The sequence below is a fragment of the Ctenopharyngodon idella genome, chromosome 23, assembly GCF_019924925.1.
Source record: "Ctenopharyngodon idella isolate HZGC_01 chromosome 23, HZGC01, whole genome shotgun sequence".
Classification (NCBI taxonomy): domain Eukaryota; kingdom Metazoa; phylum Chordata; class Actinopteri; order Cypriniformes; family Xenocyprididae; genus Ctenopharyngodon; species Ctenopharyngodon idella.
In genome coordinates this window covers 22,963,566-22,977,876 of record NC_067242.1, presented here as the reverse complement: position 1 = coordinate 22,977,876, position 14,311 = coordinate 22,963,566, and the positions used below count along the sequence as shown (strand labels likewise).

The 14,311-nt window shown below is 37.5% G+C and overlaps 1 long non-coding RNA gene across 1 annotated transcript; it reads right to left on the bottom strand.

The window, feature by feature from the left end:
• Positions 1-498: 498 nt before the first annotated feature.
• On the bottom strand, positions 499-7,829 carry LOC127506351 (uncharacterized). Its single transcript, XR_007927952.1, has 4 exons — positions 7,681-7,829; positions 7,216-7,281; positions 4,196-4,316; positions 499-810 (listed from the first exon to the last, which is right to left on the bottom strand). It is a non-coding gene; the product is annotated as an uncharacterized LOC127506351 (long non-coding RNA).
• Positions 7,830-14,311: the final 6,482 nt, after the last annotated feature.

Here is a 14,311-nt window from a genome sequence, read left to right as displayed (position 1 = left end):
GTGCAAGACAAGCTTTAAAGCTGCATTGAAACTGCAATTTGGACATTTGGCCACTATATGGAGAAAAAAATCTTGAATGTTTTCCTCAAAAACCTTAAATTTCTTTTCGACTGAAGAAAGAAAGACATAAACATCTTGGATGACATGGGGGTGAGTAAATTATCAGGAAATTTTAATTCTGAAGTGAACTAATCCTTTAAACTGTGATATAAAATTTTTGGCCATATTGTCCATCTCTTCATTCGTTCCCTGTGTGACTTGCAAAGGCATGTCAGCGTTTTGTTTGGTCACACCATAAGGTGTCACTGTGGCCTCAATGCTTCAGCACACAAAGAAATGTAGAAATAAATAAAAGTGGAAATAGATAAATGTATAAATATATAAATGAAAAAATATATAAATGTAGTGTAGAAAAAAAATACAATTATACAAAATAAGGAAATAATATATTATTATTATTATTATTATTTTGGCAGCTTTGGAATTCCATATGTCTGATTATTATATTAAAGACTTTTGATCCTTCATCTTCAAATCCGTGTTTATTACAAACTGTGACATGAAGACTATTCAGATTAGCCATGTGAGTTTTTAAAGCTCAATCTAAAGATTGAATAAATGTTTTAAATTAACTTTTTTACTGTTGTTTAGTTTCTTATGTGAAAACACTTGAATGAAATCACCTTGCCACATGGTAAAATCTGAGTGATGGCCCGGAACATTTTTTGGTAATCTTTAACTCTCACATCGCAGGGTGATCTCCTAACCACAGCTTTTTCAAACTCCTGCCATATCTCCTCACAATTATACCTGTTAGAGAGAAAATTACAACATTTCTCAGATTTACATTTTAAGGACTTAATGCAATATTAGCTAATGAACATTTGTGATGTCAAATGCCAGAGGTGAACTTTGTCTCTGCAAATAGGCTACTACAAACAGTGGTGTATAAAGTACTTGAAAGCCATACTTGAATAAAAGTATAGATATCTTACCAGAAAATGACTTTGGTAGAAGTTAAAGTCACTGTTTAGAATATTACTTCAGTAAAAGTTTTAAAGTATGTGATATTTTTTGTACTTAAGTATGAAAAGTTTTTTTTTAATGAAACGTACTTAAGTATTGAAAGTAAAAGTACAAGTAAATGTAAAATACAAAAGAAGCAAAAAAATATTATTAAAAATGGTTCTATACACAGTTTGAGCAGCAAGATTGTGTTCAGTTTTAACTCTCTTTATTACATTTTGTTTCTTTGAATTAATTTTTAAATATAAAAAATACTAATATATTAATTATACATTGGTCATTCATGTTAATTCGTAGCGCATTATAACTAATGTAAGAGACAACTTTAAAATGTTAAAATGTAAATGTTAAAATTACCAATGAACAATACTTTTATTAACCTCAATTAATGTTACAAAAGGACTCTGTACAGTGTACCATTTCATATAAATCCAAACAGTCATGCTTACAAATTGCCATCTTTACGCAAAGGCATAGCATAGGTCTATTATATGTATACTTTCACACAATATTTGCCTCTATTTTAGAACACTTGATGATTATCTAATCAAAATATTTGTTACAGTGCCGATAAAAAAAGAAGTGAAATCAAATCATTTCTGATTTGTTATGTTTCTGTCGCGGCATGATGAGGATACAGTTTAAATATGCAACTTTGCTGGATACATAACAGCGAACAAATGGATATAAACTAATGCAAATGAATGGTAACAATCGTGACATTAAACAGTTTGTGTTTTTGTCACATTGTTTTAACCGCTTGAGGTACTACTAATGTTAGCATCCTCGATGGCCTCGACGTACTACTGTTCTCCACTAATGCAGCATCTAGTCAACAAACTAATTACTTTATAATGATATGAAAACATGTACTGTACTGTACACTGTATAACATACCGTTTTGTTGTCTATGTTTTAAATCCGTTTTTGAAGTGTGCCGTGGCCTGTTGCATGAAGCTAGTTGAACAAACTCTGAGTTTCAGAGTAGGTTTGGAGTTGACAAATCCAACCTGCTTTAGATCAGGATCAACTGTTGCACAACGCTCGGTATAAACCTTCTCTGTCAACTCAGGTTTAATCCAGAGTTTGCAAAGCGCGTGCACCTGAAAGTGTGACACGTGCGGCAAACAGCCATTCACACGGAACAAGGAGAACGTCAGTTTGATTCACTTCTCGCGAGAGAGCCGCGCAATTCATGTCTCTTCCGAAGATTAAGAGATCGTTATGAAAAATATGAAATTAAACACATTTACAAAGCAGGAATATATATAAAATATATAAAAATATATGACTATATCAATGCATGTGAATCAAATAAACAGACCAAATAATTAATATAGTTTCACAAAGAGCTCAAAAGAATACATGTAAGCTTAATCTGTTTAAAAGCTTTATATATTATGCATGTATTATATTTATTTTAATTTAAAAGCAAAGTTTAATATTGTCAATTAATATAATAGGCCTAATTATATGAATGTGTCATGAATTATTCATAATTTTAATTTATTTAATATATATTAATATATTAATTTTGTCTCTAAAATCTTTTCACTATAAACTGTTTTAATTTGGAGCGAGAGATACAGGGGGAGTGGCTTTATTGCATCAGATACATGTCACTTTACTCAAAGCTGATTGGTCGAGTTTGGGTTTGCGATCTCTAACTCAGAATAAAACCTGCTCTGGAGCAGGTTAGGCGTGTAGCATAAGTTACCATAGCAATGAACCCCGCTAAAAACCAATCCACCTTCATAAGCCCGAAAAAACAGAGTTTGTTCAAACTAATCTTGAACTTACCTGGGTAGCAACTGAAACTGGGGGCCTGTACCATGATGGTAGTTGAACAAACTCAGGGTGATAGGATTAGTTTTAAGTTGACAAAACCAAACCACTCCAATCCGGCTTTGTTGGTACCATGATGCTGATCATCAACTTTCTCTGTCAACTCAGGCTTTGATCCTGAGTTTGTGGAGCGCGTGCACATGAATGCGTGACATCAGTGGCAAACAGCCAATCACATGCCTTGCAACAGAAAGAAACTGTGATTTACTTCTCGCGAGAGAGTCAACGTGATTCAAAACTCTTTTGCTGAAGAAAATGAAGAATTTAAACGCATTTACACTAAAGAAGAAACTTGTCCATGAAAAAGGACAAATAAAAGAAATTATCTTGCTCTATCAGAGCAAGTGAAAATTGTCAAGTGTTTGTATAGTTTATTATATACAGCAATAGAGACTCAAACATGTAAGGTTATGTAGTCATTTTTAAAGAGTTATCTGTTGATTCTACATTCTGTATATATTAATATTTATTTAAAATAAATGCTTAATAATAACTGTTAAACTAAAATTGCTTGTGTGAAATGGATTAATAATATAGATCATATAATAACTATTTAAATCATATATAAATCATAAAATAATTCTATAAATCATTAAAGCAAGACAATTTCATCGTTAAATATTTGTTTTTACTATATAGTGATCTTTAATTTGGAGGAAGAGAAACTGGGGGAGGGACTTTATTGCGTTGGATGTGTCAGTGTCACTTTGCTCACATCTGATTGGTCCAATTTCGGTTTGAGATCTCTTACCCAGAACATAACCTGCCCCGGAGCAGGTTAGCTGTGGAGCGTAAGTTACTATGGTGATAAACACCGCTAAAAGCCAAGTCACTTTCATGGTACCTAAAACCCAGGATTGGCACAAACTAATCTGAAACTTAACTGGCTAGCCAGCTAATCCGGCTTCATGGTACAGGCCCCGGTTTTGCGCAACAGACCACGGCTCTGTGCAGCGCGCAGCCTCACGTCACGTGTCAAAACAAACTCTATGAGGCATCAGTGATAGTTTTTATTTCGCCTCTAGAGGCCGCTCTCGTAGGCCTACTGTATAATGACAGCGCACTCTTCTCAGCCGCTCCAGCAATGGACGCAACCCGGAAAATGAAATCAACTGCGGTTGTGCGAGCACTTGTTTGTTTGCTTGCAGTCTGTGTTCTTCCGACCTTATTTTGTAGTAGGCTAAGTAACGAAAATGTTTTGGGAAAATGTATCGGAATAAAAGTAAAAGTTGACAGAAAAAATACTCAAGTACTGTAACGAAGTATTATTATTTAGATATTTTACATAAGCAATATTAGTGTGCAAAATGCTTATACATCTTACCTGGGGTTGGGATTAACCAAGGTTACATATTCATAACACCGTCCGATGACGATCTGTTTAAGATTTGGGGTGGTCCCAAACTTTGCTGTTACGTCCGTGAGAAAAAACAGCATGGCAAACTCTAAAGATATCATAAACATATGAAGCAAGGGTTAAGATGTCATGCATTAAACAGTAGTCATGCATCTAATAGGCCTACCAACTGGTGTGCAGAAACAAGAGCACATTACTCCGGTTTTAATTTCTTTGCACTGGCTTCCAGTTCGCTAATTGATTTTAAAGTGTTGCTATTGGTCTTTAAATCCTTGAACGGACTCCTGGATACCTTTCTGACATATTACAATCCAGTAAGGGTCTAAGTTCATCTAACCAGAGACTGCTAAATGTTCCTCCGGCTAGGCTGAAATTAATATGTGATTGTGCTTTTGTCGTTTCTGCAATGAAACTGGAACAGCCTGTTTTTATTAGAATTGTCTACTCTACACAATTTTAAAGCAGAGCTTTAGATATTTATTAGATATTTTATAAGATATTTATTTTATACGGTGACCGGGAGGGGACATGTTCGGTTCATTTAATTTAGTTGTGGCCACGACATATAAACTCGTGTTAACGTGATAATAAGTCGAGGTAACAACATCCTTATGTCGTGGCCACGCGATGTAAAGCCGTGGCCTCGAGATTATATGTTGAGGGAACGACCTGCACGACCATAGCAGCCTGGAATTATCAGAAATGGATAAGACTATAATAATATTTATTTTTAATTAAGAATGAAAAATAAGGGTGGAATTAAGGAATGATTATTAGCTAACCTATATATATAGTTCATTCCATATCAGACTTTCATGCCATATATTCAAATTTTCATTTGAAATATTCAGACTTTCATTCCATATACTTAAACTTCATATTATAAATACAATAATTTCCTGAATGGCATGCCATAATACATAAAACTGAAATATCACATGGTCCTAAGTATTCAGACCCTTTGCTGTGACACTCATATATTTAACTCAGGTGCTGTCCATTTCTTCTGATCATGCTTGAGATGGTTCTACACCTTCATTTGAGTCCAGCTGTGTTTGATTATACTGATTGGACTTGATTAGGAAAGCCACACACCTGTTTATATAAGACCTTACAGCTCACAGTGCATGTCAGAGCAAATGAAAATCATGAGGTCAAAGGAACTGCCTGAAGAGCTCAGAGACAGAATTGTGGCAAGGCACAGATCTGGCCAAGGTTACAAAAAAATTTCTGCTGCACTTAAGGTTCCTAAGAGCACAGTGGCCTCCATAATCCTTAAATGGAAGACATTTGGGACGACCAGAACCCTTCCTAGAGCTGGCCATCCGGCCAAACTGAGCTATCGGGGGAGAAGAGCCTTGGTGAGAGAGGTAAAGAAGAACCCAAAGATCACTGTGGCTGAGCTCCAGAGATGCAGTCGGGAGATGGGAGAAAGTTGTAGAAAGTCAACCATCACTGCAGCCCTCCACCATTCGGGGCTTTATGGCAGAGTGGCCCGACAGAAGCCTCTCCTCAGTGCAAGACACATGAAAGCCCGCATGGAGGACTCCAAGATGGTGAAAAATAAGATTCTCTGGTCTGATGAGACCAAGATAGAACTTTTTGGCCTTAATTCTAAGCGGTATGTGTGGAGAAAACCAGGCACTGCTCATCACCTGTCCAATACAGTCCCAACAGTGAAGCATGGTGGTGGCAGCAGCATGCTGTGGGGGTGTTTTTCAGCTGCAGGGACAGGACGACTGGTTGCAATCGAGGGAAAGATGAATGCGGCCAAGTACAGGGATATCCTGGACGAAAATCTTCTCCAGAGTGCTCAGGACCTCAGACTGGGCCGAAGGTTTACCTTCCAACAAGACAATGACCCTAAGCACACAGCTAAAATAATGAAGGAGTGGTTTCACAACAACTCTGTGACTGTTCTTGAATGGCCCAGCCAGAGCCCTGACTTAAACCCAATTGAGCATCTCTGGAGAGACCTAAAAATGGCTGTCCACCAACGTTTACCATCCAACCTGACAGAACTGGAGAGGATCTGCAAGGAGAAATGGCAGAGGATCCCCAAATCCAGGTGTGAAAAACTTGTTGCATCTTTCCCAAAAAGACTCATGGCTGTATTAGATCAAAAGGGTGCTTCTACTAAATACTGAGCAAAGGGTCTGAATACTTAGGACCATGTGATATTTCAGTTTTTCTTTTTTAATAAATCTGCAAAAATGTCAACAATTCTGTGTTTTTCTGTCAATATGGGGTGCTGTGTGTACATTAATGAGGAAAAAAATTAACTTAAATGATTTTAGCAAATGGCTGCAATATAACAAAGAGTGAAAAATTTAAGGGGGTCTGAATACTTTCCATACCCACTGTATATAAATTCCCGTAAATGAACTTCCTGTAAAATTCCTACAGAAATAAAATAAAATCATAAATAAAGCTTTCATAGGTTATATAAAAATAATAAACAAAATATTCTTTTAACATATAACATAGTTAATAGTTATGTTGAGGGAACAACATCTATTTCTCATGGCCACGAGTTAAATGTGTAAACAACCTGCACGACCATAGCAATATATTAACTATTAATAGTAACACATTTTTTGAACTTCATTCGAATGCTGTCACAGGCACGAGGGGCTACAAGTGAAAACAGATGCTCATTTAAGCTACTGTAGTCAGAAATAGGCTACAGAAATACAGTCATAAAGTCAAAACTTTATTGGCATGATCGGGCATTTACAGTATTTACAGAATACAAACTTTAAGTAACATAAAGTACAGAATGTTAATTAGATAAAGAGATATGGAAAATGAAGGGTAAGAAGTAATTTTAATCATAACAGATTTGTGCAGTTTCTGGTCCTTTTTATGTGTAATCTGTTATGTTGTATATGGTTTTATTTGTGGACATATTGTATAGCACCTTGGTCAACAATTGTTGTTTTTAATGGTGTTATATAAATAAAGTTGACATTGACATTGACACTTACCTAATATCATCCTGAAAACAGTGTTTCCTCCTGAAGCAGTGAAGCAGTTAACATGCTTTTCTAAATCTGTGAGGTAAAGAAAGTTAGATGGTCTAGTGTGCAGAGCACTATAGTGCAGCATCAGGGAGGGACGGATAGACTGCATGATAATAAATACAAACAAAACAGTATCTACAGTTAGATTAGTGTCTGACCGTGTACTACAACAAATAATTCTGTGTTCTTAAAAATTACTTTAATAATTTAATCACTGCAAAAATGTCCTTCACCCTTATATTCTCAAGTCTCATGATGTTTAGCTGATCTCAAACACAGAAGAAAGATTTTAAAGAATCAAAAGATAGGACTGACATTTTGTAATATTATGATAACATTATATTATAATAAAATTACATATAAAGAATGAAACTAGGCCAAAGGAATAACATATCAAGTCAAAAGAAATGAAATTAGCAAAGCACATACCTTCTTGTTCAGGCTTCAAAAAACTATATAATGATATATGTAATATTATTCATCATATCATGAAAGACTAAACTAGACTAGGAGATAAACCATCCACCATTTTGGTTGTGTCCCTCTGAATGAAGAAACCACAAACTCCTGACACTTTCAGTCTACTGTTACAAAAACTAGGTTCTCATGATTCCAATTATGACGTAAATTGAGGGTGACCATGTGCAGATACTTTAGAGTGTCTTTAACCAGTGTATTTATATCTATTCTAAAATATGATTTATAATGTTTTTCACATATATTTCACAATAAAAACATTGATCTTAATAAAGAAAAATTCATCAATGCGCACTTATTTTATTTTATTTTATTTTATTACCTGATAATTGCTAATCAAAATGTCATAACTCAATCTTCCAATGAAAAGATAGACTTCCCTCTGGTGACATATGCCGGACTTCTCATTTGGTAAACATTCAGCTGATCTGCCTCCATCCACTTAACAATTAATAGATAGAACCAAATGCCTGCCCTACGTTTTTGTTTCACATTGAATTATGTCACAATGCAGAAGAAAAGATCTGTCGCTACTTCTGTTTCTTCACAACTTTATATAAGAGCAAAACTGTCTTATTGCAGAATGATTGTTCATTGTTTCTAGCATTCAATTTTATTCCAAACTCAGAAAAAGAAAAAACAGTTATTAAACGTGCTAACACTATGACAAAATAGACAGAGGTGAGGATCCATGATAAAAGATTTAATAAGGGATGATCAGAAACAAAACCAGTAAGTCAAGGGTCTAAACCAGAAAACAGCAATATCGGCAGATAAATCTAAAAACAATAACTGAGGCAGGTAATTAAAAAAAATGGTAGTAGCAAGGAATCTTAAGAAGAAAAAAAGTAAAGGTATTAACCTTTAAAATATTTTATTTTAGTTCAACAGAAGAAACTTATACAGGTTTGGATCCACATGAGGGTGAGTGAATGATGACAGAATTTTCATTTTTGGGTGAACTAACCCTTTAATACTAATGCAAATAACGTTCAATAAAGGTTGGTTTAATTAATGACATTTTCAGATGTTCCATGAACTAATCTAAAGTGAGAACTGTTTATGGTTAATAAGTTAACTAAAAAATCTTTACAAATGAGCTAATTAAACTTAATTACAGTTGTTAATTACATTGACAATGAATGAAGAATGTAACCATGTAACCATGGTTCCCTGAGAATAGGGAACGAGACTCTGCATCCCCTAGGGGTTGCTATGGGGAAGCTTGAGTCTAAACACGACAGTGAACTTGACATTGGCAGACGGCTGCCTATGACCGGAGGTTCTCAAGAATGGAGGCCTCAACAGGATGACTCTAAAAAGAGGAAGCCTAATGAGATTCATATTCAGGCCAGCATCCAAGGAGGCTCACAGAGAGCCTAACAATCAGAACTTCTGTTCAGACAGCACTGAAGAGTGGAGGCCTCAAACAAGAGGCCTAGCAATGCTCTAACCCAGGGATTCCCAAAGTGTGGTACGCGCACCCCCAGGGGAACGCGAGCTGCCACCAGGGGGTGCGCGAGAGGAAAAATGTAATGGCGGTCTGTTTTTTTAAGTGGGATTTTTCCATACAATAAAAAAACATGAACAGTAAACATTTCCTTTGTAATCGCTTTTATTTTAAATAAAAAACTATAATTTATTAGTTTTTGATAGAAGAAGACAGCTACTGTCTTCTTCTACGCACTGCTCTTCTTTTATGCACTGCAGGCTAGGCTATATGCGTGCCAACTCGCTTCATTCATTCCATATATATATTATAAATATGCTTAACTGGCTGAAATCAGGGAAACTGTCAAGTGGGACGTCTTATGATAAAGTTGTTAGTCACGAAGGAGGAGAGGGACCAAGAGAGAGTGAGGATTTGGAGGCAACAGAGACGGAGAGAATAGAGAAAGAAAATGAGCGGGAGTCAGAAGATTCGCCGGAGGAAACCGAAGAGGAAGGAAGGAAACTTTGTTGATGTTGTTATTGTCATGCGTGTTCTGGTTATTTGCGCATGATTAAACAGTCTTTATATGGCGATAAAACAAAGCTTTGTTGCATTTTTTTTTTGAAGTGGGGATTGGGGGTGTGCCAACCCGGTTGGGACATAGAAGGGGGTGCGCAGGAAAAAAAGTTTGGGAACCGCTGCTCTAACCCAAGGGCAGTACCAAAAAAGCTCAGAAAGGAACTAGCAACTCAGCCTAACTGGCCCGCAAAGCTCTGTAGAATGGAGGCCTCAATACAGCAACTCTCATCATGAAAGGCGGCCTAGCAACACTCCACACTAAAGTCAGTAGCCAAGCAGGCTCCCAGAGAGCCTAACAACGTAGCATACTACCCTACTGCCTAACCCAGCTCTAGGAGCGAAGGCTTCAGTATGATGACTCTATAAACTGAGAGGAGACCCAACAATGCCCCACGCTCAGGACATCTTGCAAGGAGGCTCACAGAGAGCCTACAACTTGCAACTGCTATCCTAGCAGAGCGCTGGGGAGTGGAGCCTCAGTAAGATAACTCTCCAGTGAGAGGAGGCCTAACGATGCTCACGGTAGCTAAAGAGGCTCAAAGAGTGCCCAACAACTTCACAAACTACCTAGCCGAGATTTAGGAGCGGAGGCCTTAACATGATGACTCTCTAAATCGAGAGGAGATCTAGCTACGCTCTATGCCCAAAGACATTATATTGTTGACGACTTCTGCTCTATGTTTAATGAAATGGTGGGGTTGAACTTGGACAATGAGAGCTTACATGTGAATATGGGTGGGGATGAATTACTCTCTTCCTTTACTTTGACATGTACTCATATTTTAGACCAGATTGCTCCACTTCAGACCAGATGTTTTAAAAGGAAATCCGAACCTTGGCTTAATGAGTCGACGCGTGCTCTGCGCCGTCTAGGCAGACAGGCAGAGCGGAAATGGAAGCGAGATAAACTTCAAGTGTCATTTGAAACTTTTAAAGGGCTTTTATTTGACTATCAGAAATTAGTTAAGGCCGAAAGGATTAAGTATTTTTCTGATTTTATCCAGAAAAATCATGGTAATCCAAGAGTTTTATTCAGTACGCTAAATACAGCAATAAATCCACCTGCGTCAGCTGGCCTTGAAGTCTCTGCACAATTATGCGATATGTTCCGAAAGTTTTTTATAGATATTAGATTTTATAGAGTTGCTGATATTAGATCATCCATTCAGTTGTTAGATTACGATCAACCAGCCCTTATGTCTTCATGCTCAACTGTTTTTCATCAGTTTGAGCCAGTTTCTATGTCTGATTTGGCAAGGATTATCAAACATATGAAACCTTCTACTTGTCCCCAAGACTCTATGCCAGCATGGTTCCTGAAACAAGTTTTTAAAGCAGTGGGTCCCAGTATTTTAAATTTAATAAATAATTGTTTGATGACAGGAGTGGTGCCGGCTAATTTTAAACATGCCATAGTGCAGCCAGTATTAAAGAGAATTGGTTTGGACCCCACAGACCTAGGCAATTTCAGACCTATTTCAAAATTGCCTTTTCTTTCTAAGGTCTTGGAGAAAATAGTTTTTACTCAACTACAATCATTTTTAGAAAAAAAATTCAGTTTTTGAAGTCTTTCAATCAGGTTTTAGGGCAAAACACAATACGGAATCAGCCCTTTTGAGGGTTCAAAATGATATATTATTAAACGCTGATACTGGAGCCTCATCGATCTTAATGTTATTGGGCCTGAGCGTAGCATTCGATACGGTCGATCATAATATTATGGTTTCCCGGTTGGAAAACCATGTTGGAATTTGTGGGATAGCTCTTAAATGGTTTAAGTCATATTTAGCTGACAGGAGCTTTGCTGTGAAGTTAGGCGAATGTATGTCAACTTCAGCTCCACTAAAGTGCGGAGTCCCACAAGGGTCCATTCTTGCCCCCCTTTTGTTTTCTATGTATTTGCTCCCTTTAGGAGCTATATTTAGGAAGCATGGTGTCTCGTTTTATTGGTACGCTGATGACACGCAGATTTATCTGCCACTTAAAAAAGACAATGGATCTGATATTTCCCCTCTTTTGAATTGCTTAACAGACATCAGGGACTGGATGGCGTTAAATTTTTTTAAATTTAATGAAAATAAAACTGAGATTATGTTTTTTGGCTCAGATGGAAAGCAGGGTACCATAAATTCTATTCTTGGACTGTTGGCTAAATATAATAAACCAGTGGTGAAAAATTTAGGAGTACTATTTGACCCAGAATTTAAATTTGACAAACAAATTAACTCTGTGGTCAAATCTTGTTTTTTCAACTTGAGACTTGTTGCGAAGATGAAGCCTTTTCTTTCTTTTAGAGATTTAGAAATAGTTATTCATGCTCTTGTGTTCTCACGTTTAGACTATTGTAATTCTCTTTACTTAGGAGTTAGCCAGAAAGACCTGTCGCACCTACAGATAGTTCAAAATTCGGCTGCGAGATTGCTAATAGGCACCCGAAAGCATGACCATATCACTCCTATTCTATTTTCCCTTAAATGGTTGCCGGTCCATTTTCGAATTGAATATAAACTTTTATTGTTTGTTTTTAAATCTCTGAATGGGCTGGCACCAAAGTATCTGGAGACTGTAGTGAACCGATATTCCTCTGTTAGGCCCCTGAGATCTACTGACCAGCTTCTTTTAGTGGTTCCCAGATCTAAACTAAAACTACGAGGAGATTGGGCTTTCTCAGTAGCTGCTCCGAAGTTATGGTACTCACTGCCCCTTTCTATTAGATCTGCTCAGACAATTTCTAGTTTTAAATCCTTGCTAAAAGCTCATCTACTTACTATGGCTTTTAAATCTTCGGGTGATTAACTCCTAGATGTGTATGTGTTTTATGTTTTGCATGTTTTGTATTATTTGGGCCTTGTACTTTGTCTATTTTAAAGTACAGCACTTTGGACAACTTCGGTTGTATTGAAATGTGCTTAATAAATAATAAATAATAAATACATCTTGCAAGGAGGCTCACAGAGAGCCTACAACTCGCAAATGCTGTCCTAGCGGCACCCTGGGGAGCAGGGTAAGATAACTTTCTCTAATGAGAGGAGGCTTAGCAAGGCTTGCAGCTGTCACCTGCTGAATGTGATCAGCGCATGAAAGAGATCTGCTGCCTTTACTGTGCCCAGTCTGGACATTTCAGAGTCTCCTGTCCTGAGCTTTCGGGAAAAACTTTGTCCCGTGCAGACAGGGGATGTCTGTGACGGGAGATACCCAAATCTCCCCCCTAAACAACAGGGGCCTACTCCTTCCAGTCACACTCTCCTGGGGCAATGAAAGACATTCTCTGCAGGCTTGGGTGGATTCCGGTGTGGCTGGAAATTTTATGGACATTTCCTTAGCCAAGAAACTAAGCCTTCCCTCCAAGTCACTTTCGTCTCCCCTGGTTGTTACTGTCCTGGATAGGTGACCTCTGGGCCATGGAGAAATCATTCATCAAACGCTCCCAGTATGTCTCTCCATTCTTCAACATCAAGAGGAGATCTCTTTCCATCTCATCCAGGCTTCTGCATTTCCTGTAATCCTGGGTTATCCCTGGCTTCTTCGGCACAACCCCAATATCGACTGGTCTACCAACACTGCCCTTGAGTGGGGACTGTAGGAAACTTTTTCCTCATTGAAGCAGAGACCAGGAGACGTTGGGATATCTTTCAAGCAGAAGTTACTCTTTATTGAGAAACGCGCTGTGCGTCGCTGTAGTCATCCAAGTCCAACTTAGGCAGTGTACTTGGTAGTTCATATACATTCAAGGGGGAGGGATACATAGAGTAGAGGTGGAGACAATCTAAACAAACCATGCAAATGCAGTGCAGGAATCAGCCCATTCCCTACATTTCCCAGCAATGATCTAATCAGCATAACGGTGTCATTCAAATGCATAGGTGCTAATCCACTCAGTCTGACAGTATCGCCCATACCTTTACATTATCATAGAGACAAAGGCACCGCTGTATCTTGAGCTTGTCCTGCCAAATGGTTAGGAGGTGCATGAAGACAAAAGGTTAATGTTACAGACACCTGGGCTGCCTGCCTTGATCTCCTTAAATTGTCATTATCTTTACCTCAAAATGTTAAATACAATATACTTCACCTTAGTATTTCATGTGAGGTTATGTCAGGATGTAGGATCAGCAGATCTTAAACAGATTCTTAAATTTGTAATCCCACAGTCCCCCCTTTGAGAGTTCTAATAACTCTCACATAATACAAATTTAAACCTTCTTAAATCCCTTCTTTAACCTATGTTTGTTAACATAAGTCCCATCTTTCAGTCATGTAACTTGTAACAGATACAGGCACATACATCTTATTCTATGTCATGTCCAACATTTACATAAGTGTTGTTCTTTAACTTGAGTATACTGTTGACACACATATACAACGCAGGGTGGTAATTTGTTGTATAAACTACATGATGACACAGAAAACCATGTAGCATAAGCGTGGAAGTCCTAAAAGTCCATGGCGCCTGAATAGCTGTGGAGTCTGTTCTCTGTAGAGTCCATTTCCAATGCATTTCCATGTTTGTCCCAAGTTTCTCAGATGATTCTTTGTCGTTGTGCAACTCCAAGTTGCTCAGATGACTCTGTC